The following is an 8,234-nucleotide window of genomic DNA, read 5'->3' on the forward strand; positions in this document are numbered from 1 at the left end:
GCTGATGCCATGGAAAAGCAGTAGACCAGGAGTCCAATCCACAGTGCTTGCTCTGCACTTGGCAGAATTGTATGACCTTGGGGATCACTTGCCTCCTCTGTGCCTCGGTTCCCCCTGTGAATAGTGAGGGAGTTGTCTTCAGCTTTTATTTTGAAACAACACTGAGACCCGACCCTTTCTTCCAGCCATTCCAGCCACACATACCTGAAGGACCCATAGCTAAAGCAGATGAGGTTGGAGTTGCTGCCTGAGGTGTGGTGCTGCCTGAGCAACCGCTGTGGATTGGATGTCCACTAAAGCACCTGTCACCTCTAAGCATTCAGAAAGCCAAGCACACAGTGCTCTAGCAGGGCCTGAGGAGCTCCCAGAAAATTGTCTCCAGCAAGAGGAGTTGACAGTGCTACCAGGAAAACACTCATTTGGTCTGCTAGAAATCATGGTGACCACAGGGTGGGCCTTTTCAAGGGCCGTTTTCCTGGTCAGTATACTGGGTAGCCAGCTAGAGTGAAGCAGCCACAGGGAGTGCCCGGAGCAGCCAGCCTGCTGCCTGGCCTCTGTTTCCCAAGACTGGACATCCATAGGGAGCAGCCCCAGGGCCTGTGGACTTTCATTGTTGTGCCAGCTGGAGAAAGTTACTGCTGCCCTTCCTTGTTTGCAGAGCTCTCTGCAGCACGGAGCTGCAAATAAACATCCTCTCACTTGGGGAGGGATAGGGGAAAGGAGAGGGCTAAATCATCCAAAACATGTTCACTTGGCTTAAAGGACAGTCCTGAGCTTGGAACTGGAAGAAACGCTGGAGATGGGCTTAGACATTTATTGGACTTCTATCTGTCAAACCCCATGCTATGCTATGCATGTTTCACTCATGATTTGTAAATGCTCATATGAGGGATGCATGATCACCCCTTCTTCTAGATGAGAAAGCTGAGGCTCAATCAGGTTACGTCACTTGCCTGTGGTGTCACACAGATGGAATGTTTCTGAGCTGGATTCAAACCCAGGTTCATCCAGCTGCTTCTTTACCACCCTATCTCCCCCTGAACTGGAGTCTGTGATCCACCACTTAGCAACTCCTGGCACAACGGTAGTCACCTGAGCCTCAGTGGCCTCATCTTTGACAAGGGATCAGGGTCACCATGATCCTAGCTACCTTAGACTCTTGTAATAAGCCCTGAATAAGAAAGTGAGTGTGGAACCCTTTACAACCAAGGACACTTGTGCAAATGCAGTGTGTTGTTATGTAAGGAGAGGAAGTGGGTGTCCCCAAAGCAGCTCCTCCTCTTATTCCTGGAAAATGAGAAACTCTGGTGCAAATAAAGAGTCATGCAGGCCTCTTGATGGAGAGTGATGTCTTAGGTTTGTTCTGTTCGCCTCTGATGGCCAAGGGACCTTAGTAGCTGGATAGAGAGAAGAACTGTGGGGGGAGTAGATGGGGAGATGGGACCAGGGAGGGAGAAAGGATTCCAGATTGAGTCAAGCAAGGATTGTAGTTCCAAACTGGACTTTGGAGTATCTGAAAGTATCTTATCAGGGATTTAACATCGATGTGATCGTTTCAGAGGCAGGATGGGAAGGACAGGGGTCCAATGTGCTATTGTTGTGAAGGCAGCCACCAGCCACAGGAGTCATGAGAAACTCGTGCTCCCCACTGGCCCCTTGCCAGACCGGGCTACCTGACTGTGCTTCATCCACTGAGGACAATGCCTTCTCCCTTAAACTGGGGCCTTTTCCTTCCTGGCCTTTCCTGGGAAAGGAAAGAACAATTGAGTCTGATCATTTATCCCCAGCTGTTTATGCCCCAGTAACGTGGGCTTTAAACCAAATACCACATGTCCATCCGGACACCATGGCAGGCTCGTCACGCGGCCGGCACACTCCCGGCTGCCTGCCCCGTTCCTGCATTCATTCAGCCCTGACTCTGCAGCGTTCCAGAGCAGCCCGTTGTTTTTTCCCCTGGGGTTAAGAGCCCAACTCTGGTTTTCTCATCTCTCCTCTGGATGGTAGTGGAAATGCTAGGCCTCAATCCAAAACTGATACATATTCAGAAAAAAAGAAAGAGAAAGAGAAATCAGTCAGGCCTAATTTGAACTGGGGAAATAACCAACGTAAATTTGGAAGAAAATTCAAACTCCGTAGCTGACTTGAAAAATGTCAGCATTGGCCAGGCGCGGTGGCTTACACCTGTAATTCCAGCACTGTGGGAGGCCGAGGTGGGCGGATCATGAGATCAGGAGATTGAGACCATCCTGGTTAACACGGTGAAACCTCGTCTCTACTAAAAATACAAAAAAATCAGCTGGGTGTGGTGGTGCATGCCTGTAATCCCAGCTACTTGGGAGGCTGAGGCAGAAGAATTGCTTGAACCCAGGAGGCGGAGGTTGCAGTGAGCCGAGATCGTACCATTGCACTCCAGCCTGGCAGCAGAGCAATATTCTGTCTTAAAAAAGAAAAGAAAAGAAAAATGTCGGCCGGGCGCGGTGGCTCAAGCCTGTGATCCCAGCACTTTGGGAGGCCGAGACGGGCGGATCACGAGGTCAGGAGATCGAGACCATCCTGGCTAACACGGTGAAACCCCGTCTCTACTAAAAAATACAAAAAACTAGCCGGGCGACGAGGCGGGCGCCTGTAGTCCCAGCTACTCGGGAGGCTGAGACAGGAGAATGGCGTGAACCCGGGAGGCGGAGCTTGCAGTGAGCTGAGAGCCGGCCACTGCACTCCAGCCTGGGCGGCAGAGCAAGACTCCGTCTCAAAAAAAAAAAAAGAAAAGAAAATGTCAGCCTCCAGGGCCTGTACCCATCCGGATGATACCTGCTTGGGAAGGACAGCATCAGCACCATGCCTGCAGAGGCTTAGGTGTAATTGTGTTTACATTGATAGTTTATGCCTGTCTGGAGCACAGGTCAGCTCCACTCCCTGAAGCATCACCGAATTCCAGGCAGTAGTGTCTCCATGAATCTGCTACGGCTGCTGCTTTTTTTCTTTTTTTTTTTTGAGACAGAGGGAGTCTCTCTCTGTTGCCCAGCTGGAGTGCAGTGGCATGATCTCAACTCACTGCAACCTCCGCCTCCCAGGCTCAAGCAATTCTCCTGCCTCAGCCTCCCAAGTAGCTGGAATGCACCACCACGCCTGGATAATTTTTATATTTTTAGTAGAGATGGGGTTTCACTATGTTGGCCAGGCTGGTCTCAAACTCCTGACTTCAGGTGATCTGCCTGCCTTGACCTCCCAAAGTGCTGGGATTACAGGCGCAACCCACGGCGCCCGACTGTGAATCTGCTTCTATGCTGGCTGTGTTTTCCTGGTCACAGCAGCCTCAGGCTCAGCGAAAGGCCACTCGCTCTAATGACTCAGGTTTCATTGATTCTACCCTTTATCCCCCTGCCAAGACCCACTCTCCCCCTAAATACTGATGGCAGCCTCCAGAGGGACTTTCAAATGTGCTCTTAAACTAGCCCTTTCAGCTGCCACGTGGTGTCCTCCGAGCAGGACCGCCTGATCTTCTGGGCACCCCTCGCCCAACATGACCACTGCCTCTAGGCATTGCCTCCCAGGCTGGACACCAGGGGCCAGAGTTGCTCACTGTTCCCTTTACACTCCATGAAGGTGTTCCCAAAGCAGAGCTGTTCCTATTTCCATGAAATCACCCTTCCCCCCGCCCCCCCAAAAAAAGAAAGAAAGAAATCACCCTTCCCTTTTTCACGTGCAGTTTCCATTCTCCTTATACACACCTGGCATGAGTCCCAGAGGCGGAGTGATCACTGCCACACTGAACTCAGAGTCCCTCCTCCCCTACATCTCCATCTCTGAAGCTTCACTTGGACCCAGCTTGTCATACCCAACCCTATTCCCTTAAGAGAGGTGTCTCCCAGGAGGCCACGCAGGTAGTAGACCCAGGCAAGTCTGTCCTATCATGTTGCAAGCAGCTCCTGATGTGGCTTGACCCCAGGGGCTAAACGAGGATACACAGCTTCATCTAGAGTAGAATGAACTCCGATTCAATAGCCTCGTGGAGACTGGGAACAGACCAGGCAGCAGAATGGAGGTGCAAAGACACTTAGGGCCCGAGAACTGGGAAGCGGATTCCCTGGGGAAGACACATGGAACTGGGGAATGGCGGAAGCTGAGGATCAAGCACCTCGTACACCCAGACCCCACATGTGGAAACCACTGATCAAACTGTAACGATACCAGGTTGACTGTGTCAGCCCCTGAAGGAAAGCTGGCATAAATAGAGCCTGGAAAACCAGGCTTATCTTTGCCCAATGGACAAGGTAAATATTTAGTCCCAGCCCTGGAATGGTGCCTGGTAGTTCCACTCTTTGCTATCATTTTTCCTTTTATTCACTCATGCTGCAAAAATTTGCCACCTGCCCTCCCTCTATGTGGCCAACCTTGGCCTAGACACTTCGATGCTCTGATGGCTCTAACGATCCCCCATTCTTTTCCTCGGGGACTCTAGCTGGGGGAGCAGACAGGGAGCAGAGATCAGGCCAGGCCTCACAGGCTGGGTCTTGGCTGGCATGTAGACTTCGCAAGAGGAAGCAAGACAGTGGGGAGTGGCCAGGGAGAGCGCTCCAAGGCTAGTGTCACCAGTGCTCTGGTGTAAGTATGTCCTGTGTAATTTAGGGATATTAAAAAAAAAAGGATTTGTTATTTATCTGACATTCAGATGTAATTGGGCAGCCTGTATTTTGTCTAGGTGAACCCATCTAGACAAAACTGAAGCCAAGGGTAGGGACAGGGGCAGGCACCCATCCTGTGCTGGGGGAGACTGCAGCAACTCTACACAGGATAGGCTTGTGGGAGGCAGAGCCAGCAGCAGAGAGATGGACACGAGACAGAGCCAGCAGCACAGAAGCCACAGGAATTGGGAAAGGATGGGTTAGAGGGAAATGAAATGGGAATTTGGTCCCCAACCCGATCAATCCCCACAATGAGAAAGCCGGAGGAGCCCTGGCCAAGAACCCCTTCTTTCAGGGATGCGGGCTCAACCTGACTCTCAACTCTGCACCCGCCAGCCCCCAAGGCAGGACATAAGAACCGCGGGGTAGCCCTGGGCCTCAGAGGGCCCCCTTTTCTCCCTCTGATGCTCTGGATGACCTTAGACAATTCTAGGTGAAGGTCAGGCTGGGAGGTCTTCCTCTGTTGTGTGTGGTTGGGGCGGAGTGCTGAGGGATGTCCCTAAGTGTCTGGGCAGAGAGGTGGCCCCTTGGAGGGTCTTAAGATTTCTCCCTTGGTTAGGAAAGAACTGCCACCAACCACAGATCAGAGTTCATTATGCATCACTGTGCATAATCCCAGCCTCCGCCCAGTGTTCCCTACTCCCCACCTGTGGGTCTTGCCCGTCCTTCATTGCTCTTTCCAATGTAAAGAATCACGATAATAATTATAAATTATTGAATATCGTCTCTTGGCCCGGCATCTTGTTTCATCTTGACAATAAGCCCATGAGGTAAATGCTGTCATCACTGCCATTTCACAGATGAGGAAACTGAGGCTCAGAAAAATGAATTAAACGATCAAGGGCACCTAGAGAGTCAGCAGTGGAGGGGATTCTGCCCCAGGCCAGTGGGAGTCTGGGCTGCATTCCCGGATGTTTCTGCATTCCTCTCTTGATTTCTATGTTGTAGACCTGGTGCTCCTGTGCCCGCTGGGTCTGCCTGCCCTGCAGTTGGGAGTCTTGGAGGAAGAGCCCAGACTTGGATTTTCCTCCCTAAATCCTCTGTCCCTTGCACAGAGGAAATAATAGTGTTTGTTGAAAGATTAAGGCCGGGCGCGGTGGCTCACGCCTGTAATCCCAGCACTCTGGGAGGCCAAGGCAGCCGGATCACCTGAGGTCAGGAGTTCGAGATCAGCTTGGCCAACATGGCGAAACCCCATCTCTGCTAAAAATATGAAAAAAATTGGCCACATGGTGGCATGTGCCTATAGTCCCAGCTACTCGGAAGGCTGAGGCAGGAGAATCACTTGAACCTAGGAGGCGGAGGTTGCAGTGAGCCGAGAACATGCCACTGCACTCCAGCCTGGGTGACAGAGCAAGACTGTATAAAAACAAAGAAAAAGAAAGAAAGAAAAGAAACAAAAGAAAAGAAAGAGAAAGAAAGAAAAAAAGAAAGAAAGAAAGAAAAGAAAAGAAAGAAAGAAAAGAAAGAAAGAAAGAAAGAAAGAAAGAAAGAAAGAAAGAAAAGAAAAGAAAAGAAAAGAAAAGAAAAGAAAAGAAAAGAAAAGAGAAAGAAAGAAAGGAAAGAGAAAGAGGGAGGGAAGAAGGGAAGGAAGGAAGGAAGGAAGGATTAAGTTTTATTTTTTTGTTTTTTGAGACAAGGTCTCTCTCTGTTGCCCAGGCTGGAGTGCAATGGTGCCTGAACTCCTGGGCTTAAGCCATCCTCCCAACTCAGCATCTCAAGTAACGGGGACCACAGGCATTGCCACCACGTCTGGCTTCTTTTCCCCCTCGTAGAAACAGGATCTCCCTAAGTTACTCAGGCTGATCTTAAACTCCCGGGCTCAAGTGATCCTCCCGCCTCGGCCTCCCAAAATGCTGGGATTATAGGTGTGAGCCACTGCATAAAGACTAAATCTTGATGGAAGATTGAATCTTGTTCCAGAATGCACCCACATCCCTTCCGTGTGTCCTGCTCCACTGCCCTCTTCCTGTCCTCCAGGCCTTGCCGAAGCTGACACTTGAAACAGTCTGAGGAGCCTCCCACGTGTCCAGCTATCTGCGGAAGGAACTGACTCTTCTGTCCCGCAGCTCTTCTCCAAAGGAAGCCCCTCCCTGGGCCTTGGACATCGTCCTTCGTCCCTGGGGGAAAGAATGCCTTTGTCCCCTCTCAGATAAACAAACACAGCGGCTAGGACATGTGTAGTGCAAGGTGCAGGAACAGTTCCCCAACCTCAGAGATAGGCCTGACCTTCCTCCCGAGGTCACCAGGGACAGCAGGAGCCCGGGACTGCCAGGCCCAGTTAGATGGGGGGACCAAGGGTAGCCCCTTCTGCAGATGGATGAACCGAGGCCCAGAGCAGCGAGCATGCCCATGGAGCCACCAGCTTCCTTGCCTCTTCCCACCACAACACACACACAAGCTCAGAGCCTCGGGGTTGCACCACGTGGGGGGCACCGTTCACAAGGCGGTGTCCGTATAGGCGCCCCCTGGAGTTTTGAGACACCGCAGCCTGCAGGAACCATGGGCAGATGTCCACACCGCCCCCACGACTCTGGGCCCCTGTAGACCCTCCTCCGCCCCACCTTCCTCCCCCACCCCCACACTGTCAGATCAGAGCCACAGGAAGCAAGGCCAGCAAGTGTGCAAACCAAGAGCCAAGATGGGGAAGTTTATTTTCCAAGAACCATCTAAACATATGGGAGTATTTTTAGCCCCTGGCTCCCATCCGGATGCCGAATCTAAACAGGGGGCCAAAGAGATGGCCCACTGGGGATGGACAGCAACCGGCGGAGATGGGTGGGACAGGGTGCTGCGGCCCTTACCCTCCCTGGACACAGATGGCTCAGCTGAAGGTTAGAGCGGGCCAGGGGAGCCAAGGAGTTGCAGGAGAGTGGCCCCAGGTTCCGACAAGTGCCCGGTGCCTCTCTGTGCCTCGGCTTCCTTGTCCATGCCGTGGCAGGGATAATGCCACCCTGATGGGATTGCAGCATGGCCCCCACCTGGCACATGGTAGGCACCCAAAAATGTGCTTCATGCTGTGCTGGGCGCTGGCCAGTGACCCCCTGAGAAGTCAGGTTGTGGGTAAAACCATTAGCCTGCGAGCCTCCCCCAGGCCTGGCCAGCTACAGTGAAGGAGTGAAGGCCGGTGTGTGTGTGTATGTGTGTGTGCACGCGCGCACCCCATGGGGTCACCCACGGGGCATCAGAGATGAATGAAAGGAGGGCTCAGGGGCCAGGCTGGACCCTCTTTGTGAATAAGGGGGTTCTCCTCCCTCACCCTCAGAGGAAACTGTCTCAGAAGCCAGACGAGACTGGGCACAGGGAACTCAGAGCCACCATCCCCAGGGTGGGGTCTGCTGTGGGTGGCGGGGGCCGCACAGAGGGAGTCAATTTACTAACAGGAAACTCTTCATGAACACACTCATGTTCACAAGAAGGAACTCCATCAGTGGGGGCCTCTGGAGGTGGGGGCCAGTGCCCGGAGTGAGCTGCCCACTTCTGCAGTGGCTGGCCCTGGTGATTTGGCTGGGAGTTGAGTGCTGGCAGCACCTGCTCTGGCCTCTGGGCCAC

Source organism: Rhinopithecus bieti, unplaced genomic scaffold (genome assembly GCF_001698545.2).
Source record: "Rhinopithecus bieti isolate Rb0 unplaced genomic scaffold, ASM169854v2 scaffold_1853, whole genome shotgun sequence".
In the NCBI taxonomy this organism is placed as follows: Eukaryota; Metazoa; Chordata; class Mammalia; order Primates; family Cercopithecidae; genus Rhinopithecus; species Rhinopithecus bieti.